Source organism: Nothoprocta perdicaria, unplaced genomic scaffold, assembly GCF_003342845.1.
Source record: "Nothoprocta perdicaria isolate Ctin4 unplaced genomic scaffold, notPer1 scaffold_17, whole genome shotgun sequence".
NCBI lineage: Eukaryota > Metazoa > Chordata > Aves > Tinamiformes > Tinamidae > Nothoprocta > Nothoprocta perdicaria.
In genome coordinates, this window is record NW_020454871.1 from 4,823,797 (window position 1) to 4,845,417 (window position 21,621).

Sequence of the window (21,621 nt, forward strand, 5' to 3'; positions counted from 1 at the left end):
TTGCATTGGATCCCATCCTGCTCAGGATAGCCTGGGACAAACCCAGCTCYGGCTGGTGTCCCCCAGGGGCAAAGCCAGCCTGGCAGAGGCCTCCAGGAAGCTGTTTCAGTGACTGATTCCAGCCATAAAACCTTCTTCCCAGGCAGGGCCGTCGCACAGGAGCCGCTTCCCGAGCAGCGTGGGGACACCTCCACCCTCACATCTTTCCCAAATGCGGCAGGATAACCCCAAGTCTTTGTGAACTAACCAAACGTATGTCACGCTTCCTCCAGCTCATAACAGATGTCCCAGGGGAGACAGCTCCGGAGGTCAGGGGATTTTTTCTTTTCTTTTTTTCTTTTTTTTAACTGTTTTCTTTTTACCTCCGCGTTTAAAAGGTGGCAGGGGGGTCCCTGGGAGATGCCGGCCTGGCCACCTCGTGGCCCAGCCATGTTCCTGGAGCTGCTGCAGGGCTGCCAGCTCGTTGTGCCTTACCCAAACCACCCCTCACGGAGGGAAAACAAACAGAAAAAGCAAACATATCACTCTCCTTAATGCCAAACCTGCCCACCTCCTCTTTGTCCCCTTAAAAAAAAAAAATTATTATAATTTTCCTCCTCCTCTGGCGACATAAAGAGAGGCTGCGCCTGCCCCTGTTGAATGTAAATGCCTTTGAAGTGGAACTAATCATTTCAAGGATAGTTTGCGTTGTCCTAACAACGCAGCTGAATTGCGAAGCGCCGCTTTTTGTTGGCGATATGTTTCCTTTCTCTCGGCCCGACCTGATGATGATATACTGCTTTCACGCCCCGTCCTCCCGTGCCGTGAAGCGCCGCCGCCACTGCCGCCTCCCCGGCCCGCACGGCCCCGCGCCAGCGGCGCGACCTCCTCCCCGGGCCCGGCTGGGCCCAACCGAGCCGGGCCAGGCCCAACCAAGCCAGGCCAGGCCGAGCCCGGCTAGGCTGAGCTGGGTTGTGCCAGGCTAGGCCGAGCTAGGCCGTGGTCTGCGCTGCGCCGAGGTCAGCGGCCACCACGGAGCTGCCGCACTCCGTCCCCCCCATCCCGGCGCCTGCCCCGCAGCTCCCGTTAATACCATTAGTGACAGCGCTCCGCTTCAGCCGGGGCTGCGGGCCAGGCGCCTCGCAAATGCGGGTCAAATGGCAAGGGGAAGGGTGTCCCGGCCGAGGCTGGCCACGGGAAGGCCRCTGGAGCGGAGGCGAGTGCCCTGGGATGCCCCGCGCCGGCACCGCGCGCTCCCGTTCCCGCCCGGGGCACGTCGTGGGCTAACGCCCCCACAGCGGCTGCTTGYCTGCCCGACAGCGCTCGCTGAGAACACAGAAACATATTTTATTTACTGCCTCCCGTAAATTATTTACTAGCTGGGCTGAGGTATTTCCATTAAAGCCGCGTTGTTTGCTTGTACTGAAGAGTTATCTGGAGACTGCTTTTTGTTTGTTTGTTTGTTTCCCCCATCAAAACGTGTCCGAGAGCAGGTCAGGCTGAGCTGATGGAACCACGTGCCGCGGGACGCGGCACGGGAACAGAAGTGAGGAAGACCAGTGTGGCCTCCCCGCTTACAGGGCCCTGCAGAAGCAGCCAGGAGCTGGCAGCAGTGCCAGGAACRGACCAGCCTTGGCCCTCCTGGCCACCAGTTTGGATCCAAATCCAGGCCAGGGGGTGATGAAGCCACACAACACCAGGCCAAGCCGCCCCAGGACATGAGGAGATTACTCCTGTCCCATCCATCCTCATGGAGACCCAAAACCACAGGCCCTGCAGGCACAGAGCAAAAATTCCCGCTCTCCAGCAACAATCTCCTGCCCTCAGACYGCACTCAACCCCACCATGAGTCCCACATCCCTCTTCTCCGCAAGCTCACAGATCTTTCCATCAGTGGTMGACAGCCTTAAGCTGCTGCTTTGGTCCTACAAGAGGCCTCCATGCAACCAGCTTTGCTTTACCAGGACGCCCATGGGTGTCCAAGGGTGTCTCAGCTACTATCTCCTCTCCGTTCACCTTGTACAAAGAAGGGGGGCTAAAACCAGGTCCTTTCCTTAGCAGAAGTGTACCAGGAGATCATGGATCATGGTCCTCAGCAGGAGTAATTTCTGCAGGACTCAGCTGGACTCAAATGAAACAGCTCCTAAGGAGGGTTTGCAAACAGAAAGTACAGGGATTAAAAGCCATCTCTCTTTCTAATGTCTTTTTCCAACCCCATACAAGGGTGCTTTGCTTGGAAAGCAGGGAAGGATTCGATCTCACAGTTTGTAATATTCAAAAGAAAAGCAGCACGTAAAGCAGTTGGAAAGCAAACTGACAACTGCAATCAGGCAACGCTGCCTGTGACCGGGACATAAGCTATATATGTTACTCATGTTTTTATTTATTTAAACTAATAACTTGCTCAGTTGCACACAGGTACCTTTATTGCAGCTGAAGTTCTTGGCATTTCCCATTTCCTGCTTTCTACTCTGTGAACGATCCGAGTCCCTCCAAGCAAAACAGGGCCTGCAAAGAAAGAAATAGAAAGGAATATATTGCCATTTTGCCACCAGTGAGTGGTAATAATATTCTTGATCAATGGACTTGAATATTTTAAGTTTGTTTCAGTCCCTTCACATTAAGTSTTCATTTTTACATCGATGCAGTCATACTTTTTTAAGACTTTTTGTCCCTAAAAGCCTTCACTCGAGGACCCTAATATGTTCTTGATATAACAATTTATATGTAAAGTGTGAAAAAAAAATGTTTCTGCATTAAGCAAAGGCAATGCTAGCTAATGTGGATACAGCTTCTRGGAGGCTAGAGGCTGAATGCTAAAGGCAGAGTGGCCACGCCAGCCATCCCCAGCTCGCCCACCACCCCGGGGGCAAAAAGGCAAAGAAATGTCCCTCAAAAATAWATCAAGCAAAAAAACTTGGGATTTCAACCCTAGTGTATGGAGCATCTCAGAGCTTCACCTCAGCATAGAGATACACCCCGAAGTGTAAGTGCATCCTTACTGCATGCACTTAGTCTCTTGGGGCTTTCTGGTGCTTTTAGAGGTTGGATTTAACGGCACTATTTATAGGGCAGTACGGAGCATGCAGCCCGCCCGCGGTACCCATGTGTCCAGGCTCCACACTGAGGTTTGCACCATGGAGCAGAGCCCGTCTCTGCCCCTCTGCAGCAGACYCTGTCCCGCGGGCTCTTTTTCCCACAGCCCTTTCTGAGCAGTGCATGGTTTAGCCCACTTCTGTTTTTCTGGCTTTTTGAATCTCTAAATCCCTTTTACGATCCAACAAGCTGAGATTCTCATACAGAGCCCAAAGTTCTTGGAGAGTCCCCAAGGCTCTCCCACATAACTAATTTCTCAAGTACCATTTAAAAGAAATCAGGTTTCTTCTTTCAGTTGAATGTATTTGCAACATCTGCCACAGATCGGRCAGGGAAAAGACTTGTAAAGGTATATAAAAAAAAATCTTTGTCTAGAGGTAAAATCCAAAACTCCGCAAAATCAGCAGCTTCAGTTATTCTAAACTATTCCAAGATGGCAATAGACTGCCTGGGTTTTTATTAATTTTAAAATCCTCAAGTTGAACCGCTCGAGACCCACGTTGCGGGGCAGTGCAGGACAGGAGGCAGGCGACATACCAGCTTTTCAGAAAAGTTTAAAGCCAGAAAGCTTAAAGTTATCACCCAGTCCTTAGTTTACTGTTCACGAGCTACAAAAGGGGAAAACAACAACAACAATAATARAAAAAAAACCTAAATGAAACATCCTTGGATAAATTTGAAAAGGTTGCAAGACAAAAGACYGCATGTAGCATGAGAAAGGCTTAATACTCAAAGAAATACCCTTCAAAAATATTGCATCTGCTTGAGCTGCAGAAGCCTCTTTGGTGGCAACCTGTTTGCATTAACACTTTCGGACAGCCTAATGTCTCTGCAAAGGCTCCAGAGTTTCTGTCCTGAGACTTGGCTGAACAAATATGTCAGATTTTGTGTTTTCTTTAGGATGCTCCCAACTGTCAGCTTTTATACTGCCTTAAGAGTAGAGGCTCTCAAGAAAGTACTATGTGAATTCTGATAAGCAAAATCAGCACAAAAAAAAGTAATTATATATATATATATAGTGTATATATATATAAACATATATGGCTAGATAACAAGCAGTGGCAATGATCCACTCACTGACACAGCTGTCCAAGCCCTACTGTCAGCTTTTATACTGCCTTAAGAGTAGAGGCTCTCAAGAAAGTACTATGTGAATTCTGATAAGCAAAATCAGCACAAAAAAAAGTAATTAAATATATATATATAGTGTATATATATATAAACATATATGGCTAGATAACAAGCAGTGGCAATGATCCACTCACTGACACAGCTGTCCAAGCCCTACAATACAGTGACCCATCATGGCAGAGGGATCTCTAGACACTCTTCGGGGTTTTTGATGCTTCAAGAAAGATATAACCGGGTGTCAGCCCTTAAAGGGTGCGCTTTTCCTCCCATGGGGTGGTGCTGGTGGCTGCAAGCACAATGGGGCTGCTGGGGACATGGCAGTGGGGGGCATGGGGACACTCGCCCTACTTCTGCTCCTTCACCTCCTGCAAGGTGAATCCTGACACTGGTGCAACACACATCCCCACTAGCATCACCATAGTATGGATCCATAACTGGTAAAATTATAATCCTGGGTTTCCAGCACTGTTGTCCCTATCTGTTGTTCCTATCCGTATCCTAAATTAGGACCCAGTGCCTGGGTTAATGAATTAGGTCATTGTGGATCATGTCAGAGYAGCACTTGTAAAGCCTGGTCTTGACAGTCTCCATATATCCTCATTGCTTTAATTTGCTATTACAATTATACACTAAAGAATTTTCCAGTTAGGATAATTTACATAAGCAAATGTGGCTTACTGTAAACAATTGGCATCATGTCATTGCATGAAAATGTGTAATTAATCCATTAATTTTCCTACAGACTATTGTGTTAAGGAGGAATTTGTGGCAATGCTACCACCACCTTCATTACTTTCCTATTTGTGTCTCTACTATCAGAGTGGCAGGAGGGTTTGTAAATCCCACTCCTGCTAGGTCACTAACATTGTGTGCTCCAGGATTGGCCTCCCAAAAGAGAAGTCTGGGAGAAACAAAGAAAAATGACATCTGTGGCTGACCTTTAACACTGTGCCTCTACCCAATCTTCTAAAGARAAGAGCTACAAGTCAAATTGTATTGAAATATCCTTTGTAAATAACTTTCCAAAGGTGATGTAAAGATCAAAACAATATACAAAAAGRCTCCCTAATATGGCTTTATTTGTCTCACTGAAGTATCACAGGGGCATTAGGAAGGAGACTGTGATTGATTTTCATTCTTCTGTCAGCCCAACTGTACCCCAAATCCTGCTTTGCATTTCATTTTTTAATGTTTTTGATTAATGAGGCAGCAAAGAGCTATTCATTTTGCCTAGTGCAAACCTTAGTTTTGATTGTTCACTCCTGRTAACCATTTAGGGTGCTAAAAATCTGTTATTGCATTTAATTATCTTTTTTTTATAGCCTTCTTTATTGCTCATTAAATTAGCAAAGACGCTGCTGCAGTTGGCTGTTAAGGCATGATCCAGCAAGCAGCATACACCAGCAAAAGGTTGCTCAAGTTTCCCCAGCATCTGAAGCTGTCAGCATAAATTCAGTGATTTTGTTTTATCAAAGGGTAAGCAGCTCTTGTAAAATCCTGATATTTTGGAAACCAAGATAAGAGTCACCTGAAAGAGACCTTTTAGATATTATGTTTGGGGAGCAGTGTTATGCTGGAAGTTATTTGGAGAAACTTCTCCTTAATTCAAAGCTAAGCAAATCTTTTTTGGCTAGCAATGTGCACGTGGGGGTATTTGTTCCTCCCTGCCCGGCCAGACCCAGGCTTCCTCTGCAAATACCAGGGGATCTGCAGCAGCTCTGGGCCAAGGAGCAGAGGTCTCATGCTGGAAACGGGCTCTGCTGCCCAGCACAGCTGCCATCCCACAAAGCAGCCGCGAACGTGCAAGTGCGAGATGCAAAGGATGCCAAAGTGTTGGAGACACTGGCCACTGTTTTTTCATGCCATGGAAAAGCTAGTGCTACCCCCTACCCTATGACAGCAACAACATAGGCCCTTCTCTCAGGAGAAACTCCTTCCAATTTGGTGAGCTTCAGAAGGAACAGACTCCTTTTCTGTCATCTTTTATTCATTCACTTAGTCTGCCAAGTTGGGGAAACCAGTGATTGCAAAGTATGTGGTTATATTAATTCAGTAATAAGATTACCCTTACAATGCTGGGACAGAACGGTAGTCTTATCTCTGTTTTGTGTAATGTTGGAGCCACATTGGTATTTAAACATTATATTACACTGTGTTTTTGTAATCTTGAATGAAAGSTATCCAGCTAATTCTGAGCTTCATCGTTTTCTCCAATTCCCTTTAAATTGCTCTTACACTGAGCTGTATTTACTTAACTAAGAAATTGCAAGCAGCCTGTGTGAGTACAGCAGAGATTTCCCCCTGCTCAAAAATGTAGGCAGGCCAACTTCTATCAGCTTAGCAAATAGCACAGCTCAAAAGTTTTACAGGTTTTTGCTTCCCAGGTGTTACCTTTTTGCACTAGGTTCTCTCAGCTTCCATTTAACCCACCTTGCAAACACATCCAAAGCACCAGTGGTCTCTGCCCTGGGCAGGATCTGCTCTGGTTTTAGGAATCTCACATGTGTGGACTAAAACTCTCAGTGCCATCAAAGTAGGGAGTTGTTCAACTTTCTGATTACCAGAATGGATGAAATATGGGATGTCCCATCATGACCCTTCCAATTTCTTCCTCACAGGCTTTTCTAATTTTACATCTTCAAGTGTGGACCTGATAAGGCCAAAAACCTGCCRTCAAGCTCTGCCAGGTCAAATACCTTTCCACCTCTCTCAGAAATCTGCTGTGCATGATTTTACCAGCCCTACTCCCAAGCCATTTTAACTAAGCAAGGTCATCAGCAGCAGAGTGCTTAYCTATTACACCTCCTACCAGGTACAGGGCATCTAATCAAGGTTGTGGAGGAGGCCACACCAAATAGGATGAGCTGTGGACAGAACAGGACCAGGAGGAACAACACACCATACTGTAGGCCCAGCTTATCGTGCCGGAGCCCACCACCACATCATGGCCCAGACACCCAAAAATAACCACTTCAAGCAGAGTGCAGAAGAGAGGACAGGAAGATAACAGGAAATATCATACTGGATTCATCCATGTCTTACTGTGATTGTGAAACTAAACCCAAGCCAGGCCTGACAGGCCCCGCTCTACTGTTGTCCCCCCAGACTCCACATCTTCAGAGTCAGAGCCCACCTCTGGGGCTCTGCCTGGGTGCTGTCACTCTGCTGGGTGCTGGGAGCACCGGACAGTGCCAGGGAGGTACCAGAGTGGGGCTTGGACATCCCTCCAGCTCCTGAGGGATGCTTCCCTCCTTCCACCTCCTGCTCAGGCATCAACACCACTGCAAGCAGCACTGGGGAACGTCGGCACTTGAGTGAAGGATGGAAAGAGGCACAAAAAAGGGAATATTAATAGGCAATTACTGTCAGGACAGCATGGCTTAGAGACGTGATTGGTGCTCTCTTCTCTAAGAAAGCTTTGCCGTCCATCGGCACCATTTCTCCATCGAGACACCAGGCACTGAAGCACAAACTGAAGTGCTGCATGGCTGCTGGCAGCACAAACACAAGTGACCTTCCCCAGCGCTTTTCTCCTCTTCGGCCACATCCTCCCTGTGCCCCAGACCTCCGTTTTCCACCAGGGCTTCCCCAGCAAGGCAAAGGAGCCCCTGTGCCGGTGACACGACGCACTTGCGGACAGGCCATGTGCTAGTGCTCGCGCCATCAGCAGTCCTGACCCACCTCAACTCTGCCATCGCCACGTCCTCGGGGTTTCTGATCTCCTCGCCTGTCTGATCCTCCCTCCCTGGCCAGCCTGGGCTTCTGATCTCCCAACTGCTAATCCAATCTCACCTCCAGCTGCTCYGAGACTCTGATCTTCCCTCTCAGCTGCACCAGGCYCGTCTGATTTCCCCYGRCTTCCCTAAGCCTCTGATGTGCCCCCCAGCTGCTCGAGCCCCAGCTGAACCGCAGCTCCCCTACGGCACCAGCAGAGCCTCGGCTGCAGAACGGCTCCTTCCCCACACTCACGTGACTGGTGCTGCCAAGAGGGCCAGCCCATGGCTCGGAGGAGCCRGGATGCAGCAGGCTGCACGCTGGAGCACAATCTCCTGGGGGTTTGCTCATAGTGAGGATGCCCCCATGACTAGGAACACCATCCCGGGGCAGGGAGCRGGCAGAGTTGTCCTCTCTGAGCAGCTCAAGCACATTCCTCATGGCMAGGTGCTCTCAGGAAGCCCATGGTCCTCCAGAGGACCTGCTCCTCTCTGCTCAGGTGTGGAGTCCCTCCTCCTGGACTCTTCTGTGGATCATGCAGTGCTGTCTCCATCTTACCTGCCCGAGGTCTGCTGGTGCTGCCATGCACAAAAAGGCTGCACACACACATTGGACSCATCTCTCAGTGTACCAGCAAGCCTAGCTCACTTGCAGCAGGTGAAAGGAGGACAACAGGCTCCACAGGAGCCAGTGGACCTCCACTTGGCTGGCCACTACAAGAGAAAAGCATGATTTTTAGGAGTTAATCAGTATTTTCAAGCTCTTGCACGCTCCACCAAGGGCCCTTATCCTGCCTGTTCCTTTCTCAGTGGAAGGAGAGATGCTTTCATGTCCACAGGACTCCAGGAACCAGGGCATGAGGAAAAACCACACCAGTCTAGCAGGAAAACTACGAAAGAGATGGRCTTTTCTTGCTTAGCGTTTCTTTCCACATTGGTATGGCTCTAAACTAGTCTCTACTGTGAGCCAAAAGCAGAATATGAGAGCAGAGGAGCTGCTCTAAGGAGCTTTGGTGGAACAGGCTGTCTTCCTTCTGGGAATGGGCAGAAGGGAAGCAAATTGCCAAGCTGGACCATGGTACCCAGTACAAGGAGCAGCTCTGATGAGGAGAAGAGAGGGTTTGGAGCTCAAAAACAGCATGGGTTACACATTGGCATTTCGATTCCTGTTTGCACTGCAGAAACACAACACCAGGGTCCTGCAGTCCATCCCCAGGAGCTGCCACCCGGCGAGGACCTTCCCCGCCTCGCTGTGGATGGAGCGCGCTGTGYGGCGGCACCGGGCAAGGCGTTATCTCCCTTCCCAGGAACGTTTGGTGGCTAATCGCAATGCATTATCAGCTAAAGCAGTTTCATAATGAAGCAATAAGACCCAATGAAGTTGATGTTATCATAGGATAATTGGCTGTGTCAGGCAGCCAGATGCCTCAAGGCAAAAGCAAAAGCTGTTTAACATAGCAGGAAGGTCAATCAGCAGCTAATGTCCATTTCCCCTAAATTTATTGCCACGGCAATAGCCACTTCATTGAAGGAGCATTCAGCAATCTTGCCCCTCGTGGTATGTATGTGGATATGTATATGTGCTTGGAGAGAGATCTCTCTCTTAATAAAGGCGTGCTTTTTTATTGAAGTTTTAAAGCAACAAATTGCCTTTCTGTAATAATTTTCAGACAGTAGAAAACCCACCTAAGTGCAGGAAAGTACACTGGAAAACTTGAGCATGTTTTGCTGGTTCACTGACGTGAAGGATATGTCACCCTCCCAAGCCAGCCTCCAACATGCAGGATTCCTTCCCTGTCCTCATGCAAAGCAGCAGGGTCTCCACTGAGATAAGCGCGTAGCACACCCTGTTTTCCCCTGCGGTAGAAAGACCTGCCTCAGTTTCTCCAAATTTCTCCTTTCAATCCCTACAACAGGGGCCACGATGCACCCTAAGGTACCTCCTACACTCTGCTACATCCACCAGCACCCAGCTTTCCTCCAAAACAGGACCTGGAAAGCGAATCCAGCATTTGTTTTCTGAAAGAATAAAAGATCCGGAAGGCTGTTCTCCCTGTATCCTGGATTCTCATGCTAAAAATATTCTGGGCTCTTAACAGCAGCTACGAACATCTCATTCTTTTAAAAATAAAAAGCATGACCACTTAACAGGCTTGGAAGATAAACCATGGTCTGAGCAACCAGTAAYTACTACAGGAGAGACCAACAAATAAGGCTTCTGAGCATCTTACCTGGAGACATATTGCAGCTGATCAACACACTCCTGCAGCCTCAGCCAGCAAAACACCTGCACGGGACACACACAAACCTGGGACCAGATGGCAGCTGCAAGAGGGAATTCRACGCTAATCCAATGCACCCATGCTCAGTGAGCACCAGTGTGCCCTGGGGAAAGTGGCTGGGCATTGTCCTTCCCCATCCAACATGGGACTGCCACAGGGTAACATATCCCTACGGGATGAGTTCCACRCTAGGAGCATGGACCTGGGCAGAGCTGCTCTGGTCTGGCAGTCCTTACAACCCACAGGAGCTGGTGGTTGCTAAAAATCATGTTTCTTATTCACACAGAGCAGCCCATGGCACTTTCCTCCTCCAGACTCTAAATTGAAGGTAACCACCACCTGACAAGTGCCCGGGTAAATAGCTCCTATCTCATGGTGTCCTCCAGCAGGTRGGCAGAGCCGGGGCTGCACTTTGCAATTACATGCTCCAGCACAGAGCGATTCACTTRGAAATAGGTATGCATGAGACAGGGAGTTCGACACAGCCAAAAACGGGCTTTTTGGAGTCGTACACAGCATCTGATCAGATTAAACAGTTATAATCATTCAGACAAAAGCCATGTCCCCTCCAATGCATAAAAAAAGGCAGGCTGTTACACTGAACACCTTGCTGCTGCATTACAGCAAGGAAAGCAATGATATTCTCCCACGAGGGGAGCACAGTAGGACCCACTGCTCAGCCAGCATTACGAAAGGAAGAAGTGACACGCAATAGCACTATGGAAAATGAGRGCACATCCCAAACCTTTTCGAGGCTGTCTCACAGCACTGATGTCCTTACTGGTGGTCTGCAGAGAGCTGTGCTGCTCACAGGAGCATTTCAGGAGCTGCTTCCCATCCACCCTGGGCTACTATCCTCCTTGCTGGGGCCACGTGTGGGCACAGGTCTACATGGCCACACACAAACAATCAGGAAAATTATGTGTTCAATAATAGAAATAAGGTCCAGAATTGATGTCCCACCAAGGGCCCCAGGGAAGTGAGCACAGGCCCTGGAGCCCAAGAACTCCCTAGGTCAGCCGTAGTGCTCAGCATGGGAGAAAGCTTATGGTGCCTTGATGTGTTTGCCCCCAGCAGAACTGCTAACACCCACATTTTCAGTTATTTTTTGCTGAAGTCCTCCAGAGCTTGTAAAGCAGCAGAGGGCTGGCAATTTAGAGAGGTAGCTCTGGCCAAGGCCTTAAAAAAAAAAAAAAAAATATGGTCCAATTGTTTTCACTCTTTCTTCATTGCTTTAAGAAGCGAACCAGGGATTCTCCCAATGTCCCCCTCCAGCTGCAGGGTGGTTTCAGCAGGACCCCATGGGTTGGCTGCCAAGAGCCCCTGAGGGCTGTGCAAGCTTGGAAGAGAGTTTTCCATAGCAAAGAGGCTGCTCCTCCTGAGAAGCTGAAGGCTTCCACAGAGGGTCTTTTCCTTTCTGATATCTGCCACTTCCATCAATCCAGACATTCCTCTAGAGGAAGCAGCACCAGGGCTCTAATTCACCATAGAAGCTGGATCTTCTAATTGTATTAGGGATTTATACACAGAGTTAGTAAAATACCATATGGCCCCCGTAATACAGGCTAGTTATTCCTTGGCAGGCTATGTAAGCTTCTAACAGCCGACAAGGTCATAACAYGTCTTCTTATCACTGCTTTATATTCTGTATCCTGCTTTATTGCATGTCATCCGACCGAGAGATGGGATATATTCGCTAACCTCTTGCCTTCTCAAAAGATTCCAATTCCCCAAGCTTCATTTCAGCAGCAAGGCCTTTGCATTGCCTTAAAACCATTACTGTTTGCCTGGCTTTACTCCTCCCAGTCAAGCAGATGTCCTGCCTGTAAAGCATATCCTAAAAATCACTCCCAGAGCTTGTCCTCTCCAAGCCCATAGGTACAAAACAGGAACAGGTGTAAACAGAATCATCTGCATTTTTTTTTTCTTCCCTCCACCCCAGTTTGCCGATTTCCAGTAAAACCTTCACTTCTCTAAGCYCAGCCCACCCAGGAAAATACACCGAGGGAGTCAGCAGCCAGGGCACAGTGGGGAGGAAGAGGAGGAAGTTCAGACTCTGGTTACTGACCTCCGTGCCTCAGCCAGGCAGTGAGCYGCCACGCAGCAGGTCGTGGTCCTCCTTCTCCATCTTCCTCTCCAGGACAGCTTGCACATCTCTCCCCWGCAGCTCAGCAAGAAGTGAAGATCCTCCTTGGAAGAGGCACCCAACCTCCACGGGCCCCAAGGTGGAGGGACACACACAGATTTGACCCAATAAAAAACAACAGGTCAGACTTGGTTGCTCAACTATTAAAGTTCTGTCCTTTGGTTTCAAGTCCATGGTGGTCCGTTGGCCACCCCTGCTTGAGGCCATCTGTGCACACACGGCCTGTGGGTCTGCACCGAGACCAGCAGCTGCTCCATCACCTCTACGTTGGCAGCACGGACGTGTGAACACGCAACGCRTCCGCTTCCAACTGCTGCCCACCAAACCAAGTGGAAATCAGTCCAGACAGGCTCTCTGCCCTCCCTCGTGAGGCACTTCTGCTCCGCCACAGCACGGAGCAGCCCAAAGCAAGCAGCCGGAGCAGAAGTACAAACACCACGCTCTCACTCTGCCTACATTAATAAATCAAATCAAATAAAAACTGAATAAAATGAACAGCCTGAGCCAAGAAAAGGGCAGGGAAGTGAGGATGCCTATTTCCAAATCTTCCCGCTCCTCCTGGAGCTTCCTTCTGCCCGCCAACGGCTCTGCAACGTGTCCCAACACAAGGAGCAGCGTGCCCAGCTGCCCGGCCCCACAAGGCAGGGCTCCTGCGTGAGCACCGGCTGCCAGGTGGGCGCCTCTCTTYGCTTTGGCTTCACGAGGTGCCACGGGAGTGGAGCCCAGCACTCCTCTTAAATTAGTCACCTCCGTGCCTCCCGCTTGGCCTCATCACCGTTCACATGTCATTGTGAAGGGCAGATGTCACACGCGGGAAGATTTCCAGGGGAAGGAAGGTGACAATTCATTTTTGGTCTAAGGGAAGCAATCAAGATAAGTTTCAAGGGGAAAAAAAAATAATAGTAAATCCGAACATTTGCTCCAGCAGTGGTTTCTCACAAATGCACTCGAAGTAGAGAAAATAATGACAAAGGCAGGGAGCAACCATTCTGTCACAGCTGCATTACCAGTTCCCAGACGGCCCCCTGTGTTAACTACATACATTCACTTTATGAAATCACCACAGCAAGCTATAAATGATGCATGAAAATTAAATGAGAGAACTCCAACCAAGGCACGAATCCGGGGCCACATGGCTGAGCTGGGCTTCGGGGAGGACCGCGGAGACAAAGCGGAGGCAGAGAGAGAGCCCAGCATGTTGGGGAAACCAAAACAACCTCCCGAGAACTCTGCTGTTAAGGAGCAAAGCTGGATCTCTGTAGGTGGCTCAGAGTGCATCACTCTGAAAGACACAAAGGCCCTGGGAACAGGGGGTAAGTCAGCCTTAATCACCCCAGAAAACACATGCCAACTTTATAGGTATGTTTGGAGAGACCTCCTCTAAGTTGAGATTCGTTTTAAGAAGGAGTATTTCTCGAGGCTCCAGGTTTGCTTGCAGTTATCCAAAGTGTCATGGTGGGACAGCAGGCAGAGGGTGACAGCAGACTTTGGGGTTATGCTCTGCCCCAAGCTCCTGCTGGTTAAGACTCTCAGTGGCTCAGTGGTCACCTCTGTGCCCAGCCACCCTTGCCACTGTGTCTTCATGATGTGTTCTTACAAGAGTCCTGCACGTACAGGCACCCGTGAGGGATGCTTCCAGAGATGGGCTTTTGTCCTAGCTGGTCCACAGCTACCTGGCTGTTAGAAATAACCTAGAGTTTTAGGGCAAATCTTCCAAAACTAGGGCTTGCCTTAAAAACCCTTTAATTCCAGCCAAGGCAGGTCTCAAAAAAGCCACAAGTCCAACACAAACATACCTGTTTCTACTAGGATTTAAAGCCATCAGCACCTCAGAACCAAAGCTTGCACCTGGAAGGGAGGCCAGAAGACAAAGCATCAGCAGTTACTCTATGAGGGTATCTGTTATATAGCATTATATATGCAAGTGGTGGTAGACAGCACCTTTTTTCCAGATAACGGCAGGAACGTGTAAATTTGACTCAAGACTCCCACACTCTCAAACTTCTGAATTTCTGCAGACAGTATCAGTATTAGCAAAAGAGGGACCAAAAGCAAGAAGTCTGGAGCTATGAAAGCTCTGCAGGCACATGCCTGAGGGTGATGTCCAAGCAGGGGGTGGCAGAGAAGTGCTAAGMAGGATCTTGCCAATAAAAGCAGATTTCTTACACAAACAGGGCTCCAAATGAAGCCAACACACTCTTCTCCTGCAACATCTGCAAAACTGAATTGTTGTAGCTGTTCTAGATGCAACAGCTAAGCATTACACCATAATTTGACTGCGTCATAGTACTTCTTGATTGCAAATAACTCCTGTGGAAGCAACCAACTTATTACATGGGAGCAGGACCACTCTTTCCCCACAGCCCAAACCAAGGGAGGCCCAGGTTTTAGGTTCTGCRTCTCTACCCAAGAGGCAGAAGCTGTGCCTAACCCTCACTGACCTCTTAAACTACTCCCACCCTTGAGGATCACCCCATGGTGATAACGTGTCACCATCTGCTCCTGCGTGGAAACCAGGAGCAGGAGAGATGGGCAACGCTGGCAAGGAAGGGGTCCTGGCCACCACATGGACCACAGCCTCCAGCGAGGTCTCCTGTCTTCTCCTGCTCCTCACCTGCCGAGCAGCACGGCAAGCCTGGCCCAGCCACACCATCGTAATCCAAGTAACAAATACTCATCCTAACGATGCAAAGTCCTCGCTGGCTGCACAGCTCAGTTTGTGGCCACCCATTCCTAGCCAAGGTTTGGCTGCATGGTGCTGCACACACAAATAAAGCAGATGATGCCGAGGTGCCACCCATGCTGCCTCCCGGCAGGATGGCAGCAGAGAGGTGACACGGACAAAACAGGGTGACAAAACACATGTGTGTCCAACCAGCCAGGCTACCTGATCGGACGCCAGCATCCTGACGCGGGTATCGCCTCTGAAACTCTTAACCTTCTTATTATATACATTAAATAAACCCCCTGCACCCAAACAGGTTCACATGTACTTGACGTGCAAAGAAACAGCTGCACACTTATGCTGTCAAGAGAGGGGGAAATCACTGGGGAAAAAAAGTGGAAATTAGTTAGATTTTTTTCTTTAATAAAAAACATTCTCATTAGATAAGTATTTAGGAAATTTTCAGAATCATTTTTAACTGAAGAAATACCTTAAGTATTCCACAGGTTTTGCAGATAGAGTGTCTAGAAAAGAATCAGTTGTCAAAATAACCGAAGACATTTGATTTTGGAAAATGAAAAGCAGAATATAAATTCTTACCAAACAAATACACAGGAAGAAAAAAAAAGATAACTATCAATAAAACTGCTTTCTGACTGCTTTTCTAATACTCCCTAAAATGTGCTGAGCAGAAGAAAAGCAAGCTGAAATTGCAAACCAGACTCTCATATCAGGAAGTATATTAAAAACAGACAGACAAATACAAGCCAGCTTTATTTTTGTGTCCCTTCATAAATGATTTTTAACTTCCTTAAGGTTTGAAAATGCTCTTTTGCCTCCTCCTACCTCCCACCTATTGCCCACGGTAGCATCAGTCACATCACAACCCCTAATCCCATGTATTTGATCTCAGCTGACGTGACACATCCCAGCATACAAACAGCCGCAGACAACAGAGTTATTCTCCTTTTTAAAAAAAGGTTCTCTCCTCACTGAACATAATGCAACTTTAAAAAATTAAAAAGGCGCCGTGCTTGCCTGGCTCGTCAGAGGGGAGGTTCTCAGAAGTGGAAAGGGTGCGAGTGTGCTGCTCTGTGCCTGCGCCCATGCCACAGCATGGCAGCGGTGCCAGCCCTGTGGATGCGACACCATCATTCCCTGCCCAGCACCCAGGGGTGCTGTTGGTGGGTCTGTGCAAACTGGTGCTTCCAGGATCTGCTTTGTATAATTTCTGAAATTTCCCTGAGAAGTGAAAGAAAAAGCCCTTATGGGCACATAACACTTCACTTACCACTGTCACCCGGGTGCTGGCAAAACCCCGGGCAGGAGCCTCCCAACGCTGTRTCATCAGCAGGACGGTGCACAAGCCCGGCTCTGAAACTGAGACTGTCCTGAAACTCACCCTGCGAGCATGCAGAGGGCTGTGCAGCCTCTCAAACAGCCTTTTTTCTTTCTTTTTTTTTTAATTACCAGGAAAGGCCCTTTAGACACGGGCCCAGATATGTGCACCCCTTGGGACGCACACAGGCACCGAATGTGGGTGCTAGGCTCCTTGTGCAACCCCAGGGCAGTGCTTCAAGGATCTGCTTGGCCAGCAGTTACATTCCTAAACCAGATCCCAAAGAGCCTTGGAAAGCACCTCCCACATCTCACCTCTGCTCACCTTGATCAGAATTAGTTTGATATCCTGGATGACTGGGAGCCTTGCCTSCAGTAGATCTGGGGCACCCAAACAGACCTGAGAGCATCCAGTATTGCCCCTCTCACCTGCAGCACCCACAGGCCAGACAGGGCTCTGCAAGCACACCCAGCACCAGCCTGGACACCCACACAGCATGCATGGGTGGCTGGTTTTGCACCTGCCTCCCCAGGAAGGGAAGGGTGACCTGGTGAGACAGCACCWGGCACGTGTAGGGTGCCAGCCAGGGCTGCAGGTGCTCCCAGCAGCCAGCGTGAGTCTCCATTAGCAGCTCGGGGATTTGGCTTAATTGCATTAACGATGCACAGGCTCCCAGGAGCACCGCGTTAGGTGYCGGGTCCACGCTGGGCTCTGCCTCCAGCAGCAGCAGGGCTGAGCCACGCAATGTCCATCCACCACCTCGGAGCACAGCCGGGGCAGCAGCAGCTCTGCCCTCCGGCCAGCACCAGGGCACAAAAACACCCCTGTCCCCTCAGAAACATCCCTTGTAGCGTGGGGGATGCCAGGAGCCAGGACAAGCGTGGCTGGGTGAGGGGCTATCTGCTGCTCAGAGATGCAAGCCCCTTTTGATATAGCAGAACTGAGCATTTTTCCCTTTCATAGGCACAGCTAGAGCCTGTCTGTCCAGTGGGGCTTTTGTCTCATGCTAGGACAGAGGCAGAGCTCTAAGCACAGCTCTAGTTGAAGACATTGCCTTTCAGCTTTAGTTTTATTGTGCCAACTATATATTCAATAAGTGCTTTTTCTTCCTCTTCTCATGGTAAAAGATTTTTTTTTAAAAAAAACATTAGCAAGCAGAATTTGTTGTGTAAATGCACCTACAGGCTTAAACTGCAGGCATTTAAAAAGGAACTAAATCAAAGTGTAAATATATTATACACACCTAGGGCCTGATCCTGGGGAGATTTGCTCACAGCAGCTCACAAACATCCGACGAAGGGAGGATCAGACCTCAGGCTCTCTTAGCTAAGGTGTAAAGAAATTTGAAGGAAGTATCATGTCCACAGAGTTCTCATGGCTTCCGCAAGCAATGGACAAAAGACCAGGTCTAGCATTATGAGCTTCCACCAGACACCACTGCTCCTAAGCCCTGAGTCCACCACCCAACACGAATCCTCTGCCACCAGCTCAGGGGCCGCATAATTTCCATTCCGTTTCCCAAGGCCTTAATCTGTTGCTGCTTCTTTCAATCCAAAGCTCCTCTGTTTCAAAGGAAGATAGTTTGGTAGAAGGAACATGGTTGCCTCATGGCTTTCCCGTGAGATCTGAGGGAGGTTTTTCCCTAAACATTCCCCGGAGAGCGCCTTCCAAATTAAGACAGCAAACTAGATGACTAACACTCCAGCAGGTCAACACATGTTGGGCATCCCTGTGACAAAGCACTGCTGCTTCTGCTGTAGCATACAAATGCAAACATAGATCTAAGGTCTTTTGATGCTCCCTCTCTTGATCTCTGTAAGACACATTCAGATCTGCTAAAAAGAAGAGGCAGAGAATATGCTGTCCAGAAGCAAGTTTCAAAGATTTCTACCTGCAGGTAATGCCAGGTGACCCACTAGGACCTCTGTCTCTTGATTGTGCTGATGACAGACCTGGTGAGAATGGAGGCTGCTTGCTAGGTTTGGAGAAACCCYTAACAGAAACACTGCAAACAGTGGAAACGGGAAAGAAATTACATGCTCCAGAAAAGTTCATCCACTGCAAATATCCAGGACTTCCATGTTGCAACCTGGAAGCCCTCGATATAAAGTTGTGTTCTTTCAGATTCAGTGCAAAATGCTGCTCTCGTCAGCTCTGCAGGTTTCTGCTGAAGATTCGGCCCCTGTTACTCTGCGTGGGGGCCTGGTACAGAAGAGGCAATTGGGAGGTGTGGGCAGATAGGAGAAGAGAAACTGTGCCCTGCACCTGAAGAACACAAATATTCTGACCTGGAACAGGACCCCTGGGCATAACCTTTATGTTTCTTTGATATTCATTTTTCTTGATCTCAGCAATTCCTTTTTCTGMAGCTCTGGGTTTGATGATCCACACACACTAACTTCTTTGGCTTCCAGGTAGAATCACAAACATATATCCATTAAAAATTATCAAGTTTGGAAACAAGATTTAGTTTTTCAGRGAAAGATTTTTATTTATTTTTCTTCTCTCTGGTCTCCCTGATAATAATTCTGAATTCCTTCCAGAGTAAGTTATTTGAAATCAGGCTTTGTCCCTTGGTACAGATTTGCCCTCCACGACAAGCACTTCCTTGTTCTTAAAGGTGTGGGTTTGTCACCTCCACTGCAAACAGCGCTGCCAGAAGAGATACCTGCTGTGCTTGCCGGYGTGTGAAAAGAAAAGAATGAAATAAAAAAGAAACACTATTCTGACCTAATTCTGAGAGCTTCTTTATTAACTGATAATTGGCAATCACGGGCCGAGGAACATCATTAAAAGATAGGGGAAATGTATATTCCACAGCCCAGCTGGTTTAAAAAACAAATTCCAAGTTTGTAGCCTACCTGCTGATGGGGAACTGCGGAGGGCGCACAAACAGAGCAGGGCACTGGGGAGACAGTCCCTTGCTGTGCACAACACCCCACTGCTGCCTGCAGTGCAGCTGAGACCCTACCAAAAAACAAGTCAAATGGGGGGCCCAATGGGACCCCTGTGCAACTGGGGTTTCCAGTGCTTTGGAAGCAAAATATTGGGACGCCCTTCTACAATGCATCATACCCAGGGAGGGGCAAACAGGGGGTTTGGATCTTGGTGACTGGTTGAGGGCAGGGCTTTGGGGTACCTGCGTTACCCTTGGCCRAGTTTGGCCCAGAGAGGGGCTGAAGCTGGCCCCATCTGCTGCATTTTCTAACCTATCCASAGTACAGCCCCAACAGAATTAGCCACAAGCAAAATGTGCCAAACATCCTAACTGCGCTTCCAAACCCAAACTAACCGCGACCTCCACCTGAKGAGGAGGCTTCCACATAGATACATCTAACCATACAACCATTACTTTTGAGTTTTTCGACTTGTTTTTCCAACCTCTGTCACAGTCTGATTTTTAGGAAAAATTCTCCCTCCCCAAGCATCTTTCCCTTGCATGAACTACAAAGTCATCTTGTTCGTTTAGGGTGACTTATCCCGAGCATCTCAGCTCTGCAGTCTCAAACCTCATCCATTTTGTCACCTAGAAATACAGTGTCATGCATTTTGGATTCCCTTCTGTGACCTTTTCCAGGTGTCTGAAATTAAAACCTGCAGAACCCCCTAATTTGTAGGCTGTTTGATGAAGCCTTCAGTCAGGCTTCTCCATCAGTTTGCTCTGGAATGTCTGAGAAGACTCCAGGCTGGCCAAGAGAATCCTTACGTATCGTGTCCCGTTTGTACCCCAGGGTAATCAAAATTAATTTACATCTTGAATAGACTTTTCTCTGTCCTGTAACTACAGAAAAGACTGATAATTTCTGTTTACAAGCCATGTGATTTGATAAAATCAAAGTCTAACACTTTTGAATATTCCCATGCTTTCAAATCAAATCTGTTTTTTCTTTTTTCCTTACCTACATGAAGAATAAAGCCATATATTTTCCCTTGGTCAGTCTGAACCCAGAAAATGGAAGGGTATGCAGTGCCATGCAAAACAAAGCCTAATAGTGTGCCAGGAGAAATTCAGCACAGTAAGTTCATGAACACTGCTGCACAACGGCTTCACACAGACAGGAACTGGCACAATTTTCTGAGAAAAATGTAAAATATAACCTACAACTAGCGTGCCATAAAACTTTTAACATGTCAATGTGTCCTTACTTGATAACTTTTGAAAGAAGAGAAGTAACTCTTTGCTCTGACATTAGGCAAAGTTAGAGCTCCAAGACAGCTAAGGTTATGGACATGACCTATTCCTCCACCTCTGATTTTTGACAGGACAGAATTTGAAAGGAAGAGATACTTGGAAATCCTAGGAACATCTCCTACAAATATAGTGCATTAGAGTGAATTCAGCAAGATCCTTGGATATCACAYACAGCTAAAGTTATTGCACACCATCAAAGTGCAGTAAATCACAAAGATGCCCTTGTCTACTTGTAGCCATGGTCCTCACCTCCTGTTCACCCATCTCTGCCTGAGATGCCCTGTGCAAGGAGAGCTCAGACATCAAGTTTAACATAGTKGTAGACTGGAAAAATACCCTCATCCTTAAGGGAGGGGAACTCCAGTCATGACCTTAAAAAGAATCTTTCTAAACAAGCCAGACAGAAATGCAACTACACTTTTTACTACCATGGTCACTTAACAAATACCCCATAACCACAGGCATTTGTGAGGAGAGAAAATTCAATCCAAGTCCTGCATTCAAGTGAAGAACTCCCCACCAGTCAGTCCTCTCTGGGACTGGTGATGCCTCCTGGAAGGCTGTGCTGGCCCAGCCCCTGCTTTCCTCTCTGAGCTGCATCTCCACAGCAGGCTGAGCTCCCCGGTCATTCCCTTGTATCCTTTTCCCATTTAGAAGAAATGCACAGGACCAAACAAGGAACAGAAACTACATGACTGCATTTTTGACATGGACAATGACAGCTAAACCGAGATGCATTTCAAATACTGAGAATCAATTTAGAGGACACCAGTCATATCAGAGGAATTCAAAAAAAAAAAGAAAAAGACAGACAGACAGAAAGGAAGAGAAATTGCAGCCTGTGTTAGGTATCCCAAGAGGAGGAGTGGAGCAAACCTCATCAAGTAAATAACACGCTTGGCCTCAGTTTTAATTTAAACCATATTTTAGTGTCTCCGCATAGCAGGAATTCCATAACATCATTCCAGCTAGCGTCTTGGTTACAAATACTTCTGTCCACGTTTGACACTCAGCTATGCAGTACTCATGTTAATAACCTCTGCCTGAARAGATTGCTGAAAAGCGGGATCCTTGCACA